The following is a 15,600-nucleotide window of genomic DNA, read 5'->3' as shown; positions in this document are numbered from 1 at the left end:
AGGTGTTCATGAGGCAGGTAGTTTAGAAACACCTGAAGTTGGGTAGTTGCGCCTCAACGTTGATTGCAAGTAGAAAGAAAAGCAAGTTTAAAACAACAAGCTCCATTTTTTTCTTGGGGTCCCAGTGAGCGAAAAGGGAGGCGTTATGAAGACTTTGTTGCAGACCCTCCGCTCCTGGCACTGAAGGATTATAGCCCCACTTTTTTTTTTTTCTTTTACTTCACTATGAGAGAAAGGCAGGTTCACTGTAAGTTGAAAAGCAAACAACCAGGCTAGAAATTTCTATGTACAAAGCAGATGAGTGCTCCTGGCCCTTTTTGAGATACTGGGTTAGGTCTCCTTAACCACAGCTTGTTTTGTACCATGTATCACTCCACACGGGCCATTGTTGCCATGCACCTGTCTGTAATTTTGGAGGTTCATCTACCTCAGGCAAACTATATTTAAAAATTCAATGCTGATTAGAGGAAAAAAAGTTCAGGGGAAGGGATTTCCTAGTTCACAAATAAGAATGTGCAGTGGAGCACTCACTAAGTAAACAGAAAACATGGGCAGCTGAGAGAAATCAATTTAGCTGAACAAACAATGTTCCATGTAATGAACTACTAATTATCCTTTTATGCCATGTCAGTCTGAGTGATTACAGAGCTGTGCAGTTTAATTTGACGTTTGAGCATTGCCTTGCTCCATTAGCCTCATATAAAGCTACGACACGTTGAGAGGAATTAAAAAAAAATAAAAAATAAGAAATAAAAGATGGTGGTGGGTTGTGGGGTAAGGGGGCTGTTTTTATCCAGAATGAAGTAAGCACCTGTAGCAGTCATGAGGAAAAAAAGCTTCTTCGTTTTTCCTTCTTGTGACTTCTTAAATTCCTGGTTGTGATGAAGGGGGCAGCACTTGGGAGCCACGAAGGACCATGTCTGGTGCTCACAGAAAACTCTTCCAGTGCGCTGATAATATCCCAGGTCTCTAGACCCTACATTAAACGATCACCATGGGCTAGAATAAATAAATTGCACAGATCAGACACACATACAGATCAAGGGGAAAGCAGATGGTAAACAATACAGCGTGGGAGCAAATATATTTTCCTGAATACTCTCTTTTTACTGGCGATTTGCACACAGTAGGTAAATCAAATCCCTAGGTGCTTGGGAAATCTCGTAGTTAATCTAGGACTGAAGGGACATGTATTATAAATGCTGCTTTATTATCATACTGTTTGTCTAACTGCCTATACTGATAACAGGATTAGAGGGTATTAACATATGGAGAAAGCTAAAGACAATTTGTTGGGATATACGTTATGGCTATTAACTCTAGAGTACCAGTGCAATACCTGTAGTCTGATAGAGCTTTGTATTTTGGGCTAGATTCTTGTTTCACAGAAGATAAGTCAAGCCCAACGTCACTGAAGTTCTGGGGGAAATTTCCATGGGAAAGGTGTAGATGCAGAAAGGCCCATGCCTTGTGTCTAGGTAATGCACAAACACATGAAACAACGTCACAAGGGACAAATATGACACAAATGTCTAATAATAATGTTTATGGCCTGGTATTCAATACTGACAGAGCCTCATTTAAGCACAATTTGAAAAGCAAATGTTTAAAAACTCTTTGCTGTAACTACCTGACATTTCCGATATGCACACCATTGAAATATGTGACATGACATGCTTCAGACTCACAGGGCGCTTTTCTCACAGTATGAACACAGGTGATACATATTTAAAGAATATAATATTAATGGAATAATATTTCACTGATGTTTTGAAAAATGTATTTCTTTAAAATTTGATATTTAATCTCAAGGATAATGAGTAGCATCTTGAAAGAGAGAAGAAAAAAAAAAGGGGGAAAGGAAAAAGGAAGGTTTTCTTTTCTTTTTAAAAAAAGAAAACTTCCCCAAACTGAGAACTCAAAGATCCAGTCCACTGTTTGGGCCCAGATGTAACTTGTATGAAGCCAGCTCGTCAGCAGGGGTGGGCTGATTTTGGTGATGAATTGCCCTTTTGTCAGCTAAGGATGGGGCCTTGTGTTCCCTCTCTCACACTCGCTGTTGACACATGCCCTGTTCCTTTTGGCCATTTCCTAGGCTGTCCTCGTGGCGTCTGTGCTGTCCCCTATTTCTTTTTAAGGACCTGCAGAAGACTTTCCTGATGGATACACTGAGGACTGTTTTTTTTGTCCGCCACAGAGGTGGACACTTCCCTTGCATAAAGGCTGTGGCCCCAGCACCCATCAGCGTGGGATGCCCGTGGCAGGGGCAAGCTGCTGTTTGGGCACCTGTCTGCTGCAAACATAACCATCCTTGGCCTGTTCGTTAGTTGTTTTTTTCACATAGGACTCAGCCGTCACACTGGTTTTTTTTTTGTTTGTTTGTTCATTTTTGGTGATGATCCCCTTGGGCCAGGTTGAAGCTGAGCTGAATTTCGGCGCTGCTGCAAGGCACGATGAGCTGCAGGCTCATACCCTGGGGCTGAACTGGCCCCTCTGTTCCTTCCTAATGCGCGTTGGACACATTGGGGCCTTTCTCTGCCATGCATTTGTAACTCCCGTTGATGCTAATGGGGGTGACATGTGTCTATCCGACGGAGAATAGACCCCATTGACTACAGCAGTTCCCCAGCCTTGAGCGATGCTCGTCACTTGATTAAGCCAAACTAATGAGGCACGACCGGGGCCAATGGGAATGTGTGGGACTCAGGCCTTGCAAAATCTGGTGGAAACCTGCAGCATTCACTGGGGGCTGGGTTTTGTTTTGCCAGGCAGAGCCTCAGGATGCCACGGGGCGGATGTGCGGTAACAGGTGCTGTCGTACAAATGAACCTTGTGGAGAGGGTTTGCCATCACCAGCAGCAGCACCCCCCAAATTGCCTTCTTCCAGCAGTAATTACATGTAAGAACGTTCTGTGTGCTCAGCCGTGTTTAAAGTAGTTTGATGTTGGCTTCTGCTCTGTGTCTTTCTACACTGAATCTTGAATTTTGTCCCATGGTTTCTCCTCAGGAGCACACATATGGGTGCACCTTTGGCTCTTTAGCAGACAGCCTGCAGGTGGAAAAATCAGGCAGCATCCTTTTCTCTGACACTGGTTTGGGAAATGGGGAAGGTGGGAAGGAACAAAGTCCCTGAATGGAGTGCTTCTTGTAGCCTTGGCCCCTCTGCCAGAATAGCCACGTGAGGCACAGCGCCTCGGCTGCGCGCCTGTCCTTGCCACCAGCCACCGAGCGCCCGCTGTGCTCGGCAGTGCTGGAGAAGTGGGCAGGGCTGCGTGTCTCTGCAGCGTCCAGAGCCACTGTGTTAGTGGCAGGGCACAAGCCTGAAGTCCAGGGCAAGGCTACAAAGGCAGATCTAGATCTTCAGAGAAAACAGCTTTAAAAAAAACTATGTTCTATTTTAGGACTTGCTGTTTTGGAGAACCTGATAGAGAAGTTGCCTGTACTTTCCCCTGTACTTTACCTGCTTGTACGTTCCAGGTCAGAGGAGGTTTGCATTTTTGTCATATTGCAATACTTGCCTTTATGTAAGTGCTGCTAAGAATAAAATTATCAGTGGGAGAAAAACATCAGTTTGATGTCTAAATTTGGAAAACTTGATGAATAAATCTATTAACTTCGTTGTGAGGAGAGGAAAGAATAGCAACCCTTTGTTTAAAGCAAAAATAAATATAAAATAAGAGTTGATGGCCCCTTCTGGTTTTCTGAGATGTGTTTTTTTTTAAAGTTCTCGTCCCCCTGAAGAGTAGAGATATTACTTTGCTCTGATCTGTGGGACTCTGGTGTAAGAAGACATGGTCAGTTGGACCTGAGAGGCACCGTCAAGATTAACAAATGCCTTCAGATTTGCAAAGGACAGGAGCAAAGGGAGTAGGAGGGTTTGTCCTCTTGTGTAGGTGTCCTTGCAGAAAGCAAGGCTCCTGGCAGGTGTTCAACACCACCACTGTCTGCGCTGGCATTGTCACAGTGAGCAGCACCCTGTCCCAGGACACTGATAATTGCAGATGTGGGAATCTTCATGCTTTGCCCAGAGCTGCTATAGAGGACACAGCCATCTATCTGCACTTTGCAAGGCAGGTGCCTTCTTCTGCCTGCCCCAAGGTTTAGCACAAGGCAGCAACAGCCGCTGTCATAGCCCACAGTGTTTCAAGGCAAGCACAATTTTCCTTTGCTCAGCACCTGTGGCAACTGCACCCATCGCTTTTCTTATGAAGTATATCCAGAAAAGGTTACTTTACCTTTATAGGTAAATTAAAGATTATTTATTGAGCAATTGATGTTGAAAGCAAAAGGTTAGAAATGAAAGATTTATTGCTGAAGTATTAAAGCACAGTCCTGGTCTAGCTTAAAACATGAGATGACTCATCTGAAGTCATCCAGCTGTTTTTATCTTGGGGTCCCTTATTTTTGTTCCAGCTGTCAGAGCTGCAAGTTCAGCTCTCAAGTTATGTGGAAGTGCTGCCTTCAATCTATCTCCTTCTTTCCTCTCATCTCTACTCCACTCTTTAAATCTTTCTGGACTAAGAAGCTGGCATATGATTGTGAATGTCCTGTTTAGATCTCCTTACCAAGTGGCAGTCTTGGGTACTTAATGACTATTTTACTTTCCTGTTTAATACTAAATTGGCTGGGCATGGGGGAGAGGCAGTGCATAAACCAGGCAAATACTGTTTATGTTCCTTCTGTAGCTGCTCTATGGACACCTATGGGTCATTAATTCCTTTGTTCCCAGCCAACCTGCCAGCTGGTGGCTCTCCTGCCCAGTTTGAGCTGATCTCTTCATGTGGGCTGCTGACCTGTTCCCAGTGAGCCCCACTACAGGATGTGCTCAGGAGAGATCAGGACCTTGGGACATTGCTAGCTTTCTGCTGAGACTGTGATTGATGAAAGTCATACAGTCACGATACAGAGGGCCAGGAGTTCCATCTTTCCTCCCACCTTACCTTCCACGTATTGTTGGTATTAAATGAAAGAGTAATATTGTCTGTTTGGTGGCACTCCTTGTGTATCTAAGGTGAAAGCACGTGCTTAAGTACTTAGCTGGAGGTTAGTCACAGGGTCTTGCTGCCCAAAGTGCTATTTCCCCTGGGAGAGGCGATGCATTGGGCCAAGACAGCAGGTGGATGCCACTGCTGAAGAGGGGCTAAGAGCTAAGCTATGACTATAGATCCATCACGCAGAAGCCCAAAGTGTTACTGCAGCCTCCAAGAAACAGCCTCTAATGACAGAAAGCAAATCAGCATCATCTCGTGACGCTGTTGTTCCTGTAGGTTATAAATTTAAAAGAAGGCAGGCTGAGGAATGGAGCGTGGAAATCCCTGCTGATCAGGAGCAAGACTATTTTTCTCCTTTAAGAACATTTGCTCAGCTTTTTGGTTTCCAGTGTTTTCAGTTGCCATATCAACCTGAGAAATTTGCCTGGCAATTGACAGTATATTTTTCAACAGAAGATTTAAAAAATTAGTTGCATCAGCTCCAGCATCTGATTGCTGGGATTTCACTTTATCTTATTTTGTTTTATTCTTGGTATTTGTTTTTCAAGATGCATCAGCGGATGGCCAAGGATCCCCACACTACCTTTGACTAGGCACATCTCAGGTTCAGAAATCTGCGTGTAGAAGTTACGTGACAGATCAAAATGTGGCAAAAGCAGGGTTAAAGCCTGTGGGTCACATCCCTCTCAGGGGACAGGCTAGGAAAGGCCACAAGAGTTGGCAGAAACACGCTGGCTTAAGCTAAGTGGCAATTTCAGGTTTTATGTTGCTCTGAGGGGGAGGCACAGTGGAGGGGAGGGAGGTTCCTCTTGGCTTTGCCATTAAACAGCGAGTTGTTTTTCTGGAGTCCATGTCTCCCCTCATCTCCCTCCCAGCACCATCAGGGTGGGGAGCCTGCACCTGTGCCAATGGTAGTCCGTGACCTCTGTGTCCTGCTGTCCATCCATCCATGTCCTTTCTCCATCCCATCCCTGGCTGTTCATGGGTCACTGGTGTAAATGAGGAGTGAATCTGTGCAGCGCAGATGAACCTGCGGGGACTTTTCAATGGTGAATATACTGTTTGGTTTGTTGTGGGATTTTTTTTTCTTTAAAAGGAATGAGAATGGAAAACAAGAAAGTCAAAAAGCCCTGAATCTTTATCTTTTCTAAGTGGAGACACCGCCACAGCAGGACATAATGGCTTGCTGTGGTGGTGGTTTGCCTGAGAGCCTGGAGATTTATGTAATGAGAAACACAATTCCTGTAAAGAACATTGTTAAACCTTTTCAAAATTTCAGCTATAAGCCATTTTATTGCTAATAATATGGCTAGATTCTCCTTTTGAAGAATCTGGGAATGTTTGACAAGAGGGGAAAATGGAGAGGACTTGAGGCACCATAATCTGTATTTTCCATTTACCTTGCATGAAGCTTGAACAACACATGTGCCACAAATGATTTGTTTATTCCTAAGTGCCCCCAAGGAGCCCAGTCTCTATTCTCAGGCATATAATGGCTATTCAAATGAAAGCTTTAATAGATTGTTGCAGATCTGATATCAATGCAGTGAGAGAAAGAGATATGCAAATATTCAAAATTAAACAAACTAGCTCCTGCCCTTTGCCTTTCGAGGTGCAGTCTCAAATCTGGATCATGTCACCAATGCAACGAGTCTGTTAGACTCAGCTCTCTGGGGAGCTAGATCTTTTTTCTCTTTTTTCCAGCTTGTCTCACAAAACTGTCACATTGTTTGAAATATTTGCTGTCTGTAATACTCAAGACTGAGGAAAGCCCCAACCAGGGCTGAAACACATGATGTATTCTGAGTTGGGACTCTTGGTGGGAGAAGCTCCTGCTGTGCTGGTTTACTCTATGTCTTCTTAGACGAGGGCCTCTAACTTCAATGCCTTGCCTGGGCATTTCCCCACACTTGACAAACAATTCAGGAAGAGTGACAGTTGCTTTCCGTGAATAGAGGTGTAGTTATTTGGGGGATACAGCCTAAACACAATTTGGTTTTGTCCACACTGGAAAACAAAACAGGGGCTCTACTGTTCTTGACGTAGCCCCCATTCATCTTCCTCTTCTCACGATCTGTGCAAGAGCTGGGCCCAAAAACCACTTCAGAAATGTAAAAACAACGTCATCCACCTAGCCATTGAACCCATGCCAGCAGCTACTGTGTGCATTGAACAGCAGGTAAAACTAATAATTTTACATCAAAAATACCGTAAAAGCTTCCAGCGTCTTCTAGGCTCTTGTAAAACTGCTATTATCTTGTCCAACCCTCAGGGCTTTTCGTACAATTATCAATTATGCTGTGTGGATTTTAAAAAAGGCAGCGTCTCAAACACAGGCCAGGCTGGGGATTGCCCAAGCAGCAGCAGTACTTTGGTGTGCTTGGCTGGCAGGAGGGCCTCACTCACCCCGGCACAAATGTGGGCTCCTGGCTCAGGGACAGCAATCCTCAGAGCATCCCTGAGCCTCTCTTGTCCTCCTGTTTGCTGTGCTCTGATCACAGGAGCTTTGAAGCACCGCTTGCCCCTTGCTCCGTCATTGCTGCAGGTGAACTGAATGGTCCCAGTAATAATGAGTGGGACTCAACCTTTTGGGATTTGTAGATTCCTAGAGATTTCCCATTTGGAGTAGGGCCATCCTTCTTAATCCCTCAAACCTATGGGCAATGGCTTGCTGTTCTCCACTTGTACACCATTAGAATTAATCCATGAATCTCCAGGCATCTAGAAAACCCAAGCTACAGTATGAGCAATTAGAAAAGAGAGCCCCATTCCTTCTCAGGAGGAAGCAGGAAGAACCTTGCTTTGGTTGAACTCTGTGGACAGTCTGCTGGCTGTAAAGGGACCAGAGTACGTCAGAGGTGACGTGGGAAGCTGGGTTTGTACTCCTGATGTATTGCTTCATTAATGTGAGCCAAGGCTGGGCGCCTTGGGTTTTGGGGATGGAAGATCTGATGACGGCAGCTGGGGAAGAGACCTTCAGGAAGTAAAGTCTCAGCTTTAATTTAACTAGCCATTTATTTCAGAACCAAGGAGGGAAAAGACCGTTAGCCCAAATGATAGAGAAAAGATCTTTGCATGTAAATGTGAACAGTATCATACAGAAATGTTCCTCAAAACTATTTCATGACAGTCGTTGGAGCCATAGCCAAATATCTGAATATGGCTAGACAGTTGGTTTCTACTTGGAACTAAAGGTGATCTCTGAAAACCTTGGCTGTGTTTAAACACGAACTGGGCTGTAAGCTTCTTATGGGCTGTGGCTACAAAAAAATAATAAATAAATAAAGGCTGACTCACAGTAAGAGAGGATAGGGTTGGCACATCCCCGTGGAACCCTCCCTGGTCTCTGAAGGTGCCCAGCATCTTGCTTGAGATCCCAAGCACCAAGCACTCCCTTAGAGTTCTCCTTGCAGCGTGGGTGGTAAATATTTTTGAAAGACTGGCTTAAGGGCTTTAGATGAGAGGTGTTTCTTTTGGCCTGTCAGTAGCAGAGAAGAAATAAAATGGACTTCTCCGGAGTTTTTCCAAAATGCATGCCTGATTCAGGCGCGCCCAGTTTCCTCAGAAGTGTGAGTTCCTGATCCCAACAGATACTAATTCAGATTTCCGTAATACCATTGCCAACCCCATCATTTCTGCATAGAGCCCTCCCTGAGCAGCACATGGAAGCAGATTTGTATAAGAGTTTTCCAATTAAACATTTTTCTAATTTGAAAATATTAATTAAAAACTGATACGTCTTGAGGGAAACTCTTGGTTTTGGCATATCTCGTTTTCAGTTTAAACCATCTTGACTTAGTCAGCATTTTATAATGAAAGATATTATTTTTCAAATAAAAAGCACATGATTCTATAGGAAAAATATACTAAGAAAAAATTAATATTTAAGCATGAAATAATTCAAAAATGCTTCATTAAGATCCAAGCAGGCTCTAATCAATTTTTGTTTCTTTCAGATTGCTGGTTTCGGAAATTGAGATTACCATTTCTGGTCCTATTTAAGACTGAGGGAGAAATGTGAAATTCTGAAATCTTTTCAAGACTGGAAAACAGCTTTCTACCAAGTTCCCCTCAAATGAGATTGCAGAAATTCTTCTTTCTCCTTTTCTGGCTCTGTTACCACGCAATTCTCTTCATGCTTGTCTCCAAGACCAAATCTGAGCCAGCCTGAGATTTGTGCTGACGGTGAGTGCCTGCTTTTTTTTTTTCTTTAAATAAAACAATTTCCTAAGGCATTGAAGTAGGCCTGATAAAAAGCAGCTTTTAAAATTCATTTTAGTAAATAGTTTGAAACCAGACCATAAAGCCTCATAACTGTAGGTTTGCCCTTAATTGTACCTCACTGACAGCCCATTTTCCTTCTCCTTTGCAACCACTCTCCTTTATCTTTAATAGCAAAACATATTGTATGCTACTTTTGAAAGATTTGTGGGTTTTCGCACAAATTGAGCAAGATCTGTAGGTAAACAGTGTCACCTAGTGGATGGATGGCATCAACTTTTCCAAACTGTGGAAGAAGTTTGTCTGTGTGTTTTTTCCCTTTTTTCCCAGAATTTCAAACTATATATAAAATTTCAAATTGGAAAAGGCCCTGTACTGAGAATTGGGATTGTTTCCAAAATGCTGCAAAACTAAACACGCATAATGTGGTGGGCAGCTGTGGGCTGGTGTATATAAGTAATGTGCGTGGGCATGGATCCAGTCACATCAGTGGATACAAAAGGGAAGAACAGATTCTCCAGCTCAGTGCCTGAATAGTGAAAGGTTAAGGCAGCATAACGTGAATTTCTTATTTCCTGGATGTGTGAAGGTGTACCGAGTTTCACAGTGGTCTCCTGCACCCTTAGCTGCTTGTCTCCAAGCACAGAAAACAAGAGAATATCAGTAGGCAGCTTTGTTGTATAATCAGACAAGGCTCCTCAGCAGTGAAAATAAAAACTCACAAAGTACTTGGGATGAGAGATTTAGAAGGGAGCATCTCAATGCTGGGGGGAAAGTATATGCACCATGGAAAAATTTCATCCTGAGAAGGAAGGATGATAACTACAGGGACGTGATGGTAGATATCTATGAGAAATGCTACCTAAAAGGAGCAGGAAATATGATAAGGCTAGAAGAGCCTTCTGAGTAGGAGGTAACATGACGGAAATTCAGGGCATGATAATCTCAGTCAAGGGTAAAATACCCTAGAAGGAAGGATATGCTCCTAAAAACAGGAGGAAGAGACTGGATATCCTGAAGCCCACTTACAGTACTTAGGTTTATGCTTTCCAACTAGTTTGCTGTCAGGATCCCTCATCTGGAGTCAAAGTGAATGCAGAATGGGTGGAAAGAGAAGGGTTTGTGATGCCCTTTCACTACCTTCACCTTCTGCTGTCTGTAAGGCTGTCACTGCAGTTTGTGAGCAGGGAGCAAGGTTGGCTGTCTTAGCTGCATAGTCACAACTGCATTTGGCTTTTCTGAAAATCCCTTGAATGCCCTGCTTCTTTCCTCACTCCTTAATGTAGCTGCTGTCCTTACAGCTCCTCTCGCTGGGGCAGTGAGGGCACAGCGGTGAGGGACCAGGGAGGCAGCGAGGACCCTGTCAGTGGGAGCAGGGAGCTCATATGCTCTGGGCTGTTTGGATAGGATATTTTCTGAGAGAGGCTCTCTGCTGCCGTCACCCAGAGCAGGTAGCTGTAGTCCAACATTTAGACCCAGGTCTTACATTGACATGGATTTGGTTAAAGCAATTAGCCAGAGCACTGTGAAGAATGTATAAGGCATGTTAGAATTGCAGTCAAAATGATCACTATCTAATTTTCATAGCTGAGGAAATCTGAACTCTAGCACTTAATTACCTTCCAAATAAAAAGAAAAATATTGATTGATTTTTATGGCAGATTGTTCTGCTAAGTTTGTGTTTGGCCTCTGTTTTCTTCATTTTTGTCATGTATGAAATGAATATTCTGTCATTCTTCTCCAAAAGGGTGAAAGCGATTACCGTGAAAAGCCCAGGGAGCTCTGTATGCAGGCAAGCTCAAATATGCTGCAAGTTGGGACACTTTCTCACCTGAGTATACATTCTGTTTCCAAAACAAACACTGGTATAACTGTATTTACTCTGTTAGATGCAGTCTCCCTTCAAACTATTTCAGTTTTCCTTTTCGTACTAGTCTTCTTGGACCAGTTCCCACTGACTGAATCAGTGGAAGGCACCATCTTCTAATGGTCCTCGCTGTGGACATCGGCTGGCATGGACATATCCCTTTGACTATTCTGTGCCTCAGTTTACTTCTCCATCAACATAAGCTCTACACTCACTTTCCAACGTGCTTTAATGCTGGGGATGTCAGAGCTCTTTTCTTAGCTGTCCTCCCTCAGATAGTCAAATAATTACTAAATCAGATGTTTTTCATTTTCCCCTCTCATAGAGAAAGCAATACTAATTCTTTTGCTCATTAAAGTGTAAATGGAGAGGAAGCCTGTTGAGATCAGTAATACTATGAAACGTAAAAGCAGCATGTGAGGTCAGTCTTCCAACATGAATTACGAGTGCAAACAAAAGTGAGCAAAAAAGCCTGAGTGGATCAAGAATCCCACTCCTGGGAATAGGTGAAGAAAGGAAGAAATAGAAATAGCACCTGGAAAATGTTGCTCTCATCAAAACAGACCTCCTCCCCTGTAAATATCCCCTAACTCTAATATTAATCAAATAGAAAATCACGTATTCTATGGAATCCTCTTTTACCTTGTGAAAATGCTCATAGTAAAACCCGGACTTTATTTTTAACAATTATTCAAAAAAAAAAAAAAAAAAAGAAAAATAAACTCTCGTTCCACCAGGAAATCATAGTTTCTTCGGCCAAGAACATCTAGTTTGAAGGCTGAGAAGGGCTGGCATATCTCCGTAGCAGTGTGTAAGGACAGCCCAAACATCTTCACATTCCCAGCCCAGATCCCTGCCGCCAGCAAGCCCATTGGATGCTCCTGCTTGGCCTCTGGCTGTGCTCACTGCCGGATCCGTGTGTGATGATGGCACCACGCCGAGCCCAGGGTGGCCTGCCAGTTCCCGAGGGGATGCAGGTACTGTGTAAAGAGGGGGTTTGGTGGGCAGCCTGCCTAACGCTGTGAGGGGAACTGCCGCCTACCAAGTACCCTTCCCTCTGCAACAGCGACACACACGAGTGCTCCTAAGCCCCCTTTGGCATATGCATGTGTAAACAGGTCCAAATGGCAGAGAAGACAACTGTGCAGGTAAACACCGCTGCCAAAAAGGAAAATTGCATTGCTCAGGTAACTGAGGAACCTCTGGCAGCAAGGAAAGGTTGTAAGAGTATGATCATGTTAACATCCATCCCTCTGGCTGGCTGGGTGAACGATAAAGGTTGTAAACTTACATCCTCTGCCTGAATATTGAAAACGTGGCAGCTAATGCTGTAGTAAAAGAGGTAATATTTTATTCATTTAAAAGATCAGCACACAGGAAAAGTGAAACACAAGACTTATAAGCTGTCTGCATCCCATCCTTCATGGTGGCTTCAGCCCCTAAGTAGTCACGTTTCTGAGCACTGGGGAAATGTGAGGAGCTAATCATTTCCTCTGACTCAAAAGCATAACAGCAGAACAGAAAGCAAAGCAAAAAATATGCAGCATGTTTCTGAGTTTCCCTGTTTCGATCTGCTTCTCCGCATGTGTGAGGTTTTTTTCACCAGAATCATCATTCCTCGTAATTCAGCTTAGGGCATTGAGTTGCCTGATTCTTGAGGACTTCAACAAATCTGAAGTCCTGGAAGTAGTCTGGAAGGAACTATGAAAGACTCCATGTTTCTTGGGCTCTCTTTGCTGCCCGTTCAGATTTTCCAGGAGTGCTATGAGATAAACTTTTTATCTCTACATCACCATTTCACATCCATCCCCAGAGCAGCTCATACCTTTCAATGGGAAAATGTCTGGGAAAGAGCTGAAGGAAAGCTTTCACTTCAGATTTACTCCCTGCCCTCTGACTCTCCCCCTTCTGAAGAGGCAGCTCAGAGTTTCTGTACCAGCTCACCAGGGAGATGAAGGTCTCCATCAGGACTGGTCATTTCACTGTGTCCAGCCATCCCACTCTCTTTTCCAAGATGCTCCAGTCCAAGTTGATCAGAACCCAGCTGCCAGAATTGATTCTGCTTTCTCACCCTTTCCCAGGAGATGTTTCAGCCTCCACAACACAACTTCCAGCTGGGTTTCACCATGTTTGTGTCTCACCCTGGCAAAAGCTCCACACTTGCCATGCTCCTTTCACAGGGGCTGCAGAGAAGACGATGGGTGTGTGCTTGTATCATTTATGCTCTTTCATTATTACAATGTAGGAGAGGGGAAGGGCCAGAAGGTCATTCAGTGGCATCTCCGAAATGTAGATCTCAGGATGTTCCCGGATGAAACAGACGTGTGAGAACCCACCACTGCTGCTGGCTTTACTGGTTTAAGGCCGTCTTGGTGCAGACACTAATCTGCCCTCCTGTTTCCAGAGGCAGGCTACCAGTGTAGCACATCAGTAAGGCAACCAGGAGGAGGTGACACCTCTTCTGTAGGTGTGGGACTTCAGTCTCCAATGGTTTCATTCCAGCACCTTTCCCCACTGTAAACGTGGTGGAGATTCTTGTTGATGTTCTAAAGTCAGCATTAAATGGGATGTTTTAAGCTGAGGATATTTTCCCAGTTCTTGGAAAGGGTTAGACACAGCTCTGAGCTGGGCAAAGTGTGTGTTTGCCATCAAACTAAGCAGCTGTGTTCATCTTGTCTTGGATTTCTTTATATGAGACAGGCTGATTCATAAAAGGAAATGCTGAGGCCACACAGGTTGTCAAGTCTCTAGTCTAACCAGGTGTAATGACTGAGGTTTTGCAGGAAAGCTGCAGTTAAAGGAAAAAATAACAGATCACGGGTCAAATCCATCCCTGATGCAACTCTGTCTTCCGTGAGAGTTACCCCTGGGTGAATCTGGCCCCATGTTCCTCACTCATGAAATAAAACAAGATCCCTTCTGCAGCATAATCAATTGGAAAAGGGAAAAGGAGGGGAGAAAAAAAAAAAAAAAAGCTTCCTTCTAACCCACATTAAAAATAATCACTTTTTGTTGCACAATGGGGCAGAGAAAACCAGTCCTCCTAGACATCAGAGCACAATTTCCTCAGCATGTCGGGGGGGTGGGGTGGGGGGGGGGAGGCATAACTGAGGGGTCTCTTTCATTTCTGCTCGGTTCTAAACAATATAAAGAAGAGGGGAAAGCATAAATATATGTATCTATATAGACAGATATTTGTGCTTCTTGGATTGATTATATCACCAGTGTGGGATCTGGAGGTCCATAGGAGGAATTTTGCACAAATAGAGTGATTTAGAAATGAGGATTATATTCCTTCTGTTGATTAGACCTGTTGTTTAAAAATAGTAAAATATATCTGTTATAAATGCCCGCTAGAGTTTTCACTGCTGTGTGGCGTTTTCTGTTTCAGCTTTTTCTTCCCTTTTGGCAGGTCTGTTGTGTACGTGAGCTCTACGGGAATGCAGAAAAGCCACCTGAGGGAGAAAATTGCTAATCACTAAAAATTACTAATCATTCTTTCACACTAAACAAATCCCACCGAGAGGTTTTTAGTTACACAAAGGTGGATTTTTTTTTTCTTTCCTCTTTTCCCTTTTTCCTCCAGCTAATGATACAGAGGTGCAAAACGGAGGATATCACATCCTACTATGCATTAGCTGCGGCATTTTCACATGATAAGATCTAGGTCTGAGTCCAAAATAAAAGCACAATAGCCTGAAAATCTTCTAATGCACGACACTAGCACTTTGCAACCAAAACGACAAGAAAAGGAATTCAGACAGTCACAGAATCATCTTTCCAAGGTTATTTGTATTCTAGTAGTGGTGAGGTCCCCTTGCTGAGACTATGACCCCTGTGCAATTGCCCCCCTAAAAGAGTTTACAGCTTAAACAAATAAGGTAGAAGGTTGGAAGAAAAAGGCATAATTTGATCTGCAATTCTTACAGGACACTCGGGGAGTAAGTGCCTGTCTCACAGTCACATTTGGATATCCGTAGTGGAACTAGATGCTAAACCTACTTCTTCTGAGTCCCCGTGTCCTAACCAGAGCAGTCATCTCCTTCCCAGTTCCACTCCTTTGGTCTTAGAAAGACTTTTGCTGGAACATCCCCAGAAATATGAAGCTGTTCTTGAGTTAATTCCAGCATGGTTCAGGTTGACAGGGACGTGAGGTTGGAGGTCATCTTGTCCAAGCAAGACCACCCTTGCTCTGCACAAGCAAGGCCGCCTAGAGCCAGTTGCCCACAACCATGTCCAGATAGCATTAATCTTCCCAGTATACTTCAACAAATCCATTCCACCTAAAAGTTCTCATTTGCCTTTGCTAATGATGCTCAGAACATTTCACAGGCTGAAGTTTCTCTTGTGTTGGCATGAGACACTGGGTAGCCGCAGGTGCATGCCAGGTGAAAAGTTTGGGTGCCAGTTCATGGCTCATTCTCTACACGGGCATCCTGCTCCTACAGCCCTCATGCAATGTGTCCAGCCAAGTGAACTACGTAGAAATTGTTGACAGCTGACAGCAGTGCTTCCTGGGGA

The 15,600-nt window shown here is 43.9% G+C and overlaps 1 long non-coding RNA gene across 5 annotated transcripts in view; it reads left to right on the top strand.

Annotated features, from left to right (window-relative positions):
• LOC125182285 (uncharacterized) overlaps positions 1-15,600 on the top strand; it is a 371,668-nt gene that overhangs the window by 310,511 nt on the left and 45,557 nt on the right. For 4 of the 5 annotated variants that reach the window (XR_010833507.1, XR_007161741.2, XR_007161734.2 and 1 more), the window contains one exon: positions 8,948-9,176. This is a non-coding gene — a long non-coding RNA (uncharacterized lncRNA). Of the gene's footprint in view, positions 1-8,947; positions 9,177-11,816; positions 12,057-15,600 lie in introns of all 5 variants that reach the window. The other variant, XR_010833508.1, reaches the window with a different exon arrangement.

This window comes from Anser cygnoides, chromosome 9 (genome assembly GCF_040182565.1).
Source record: "Anser cygnoides isolate HZ-2024a breed goose chromosome 9, Taihu_goose_T2T_genome, whole genome shotgun sequence".
In the NCBI taxonomy this organism is placed as follows: domain Eukaryota; kingdom Metazoa; phylum Chordata; class Aves; order Anseriformes; family Anatidae; genus Anser; species Anser cygnoides.
Note: the sequence above shows the minus strand (reverse complement) of the source record. Positions and strands in the feature narration are given on the sequence as shown.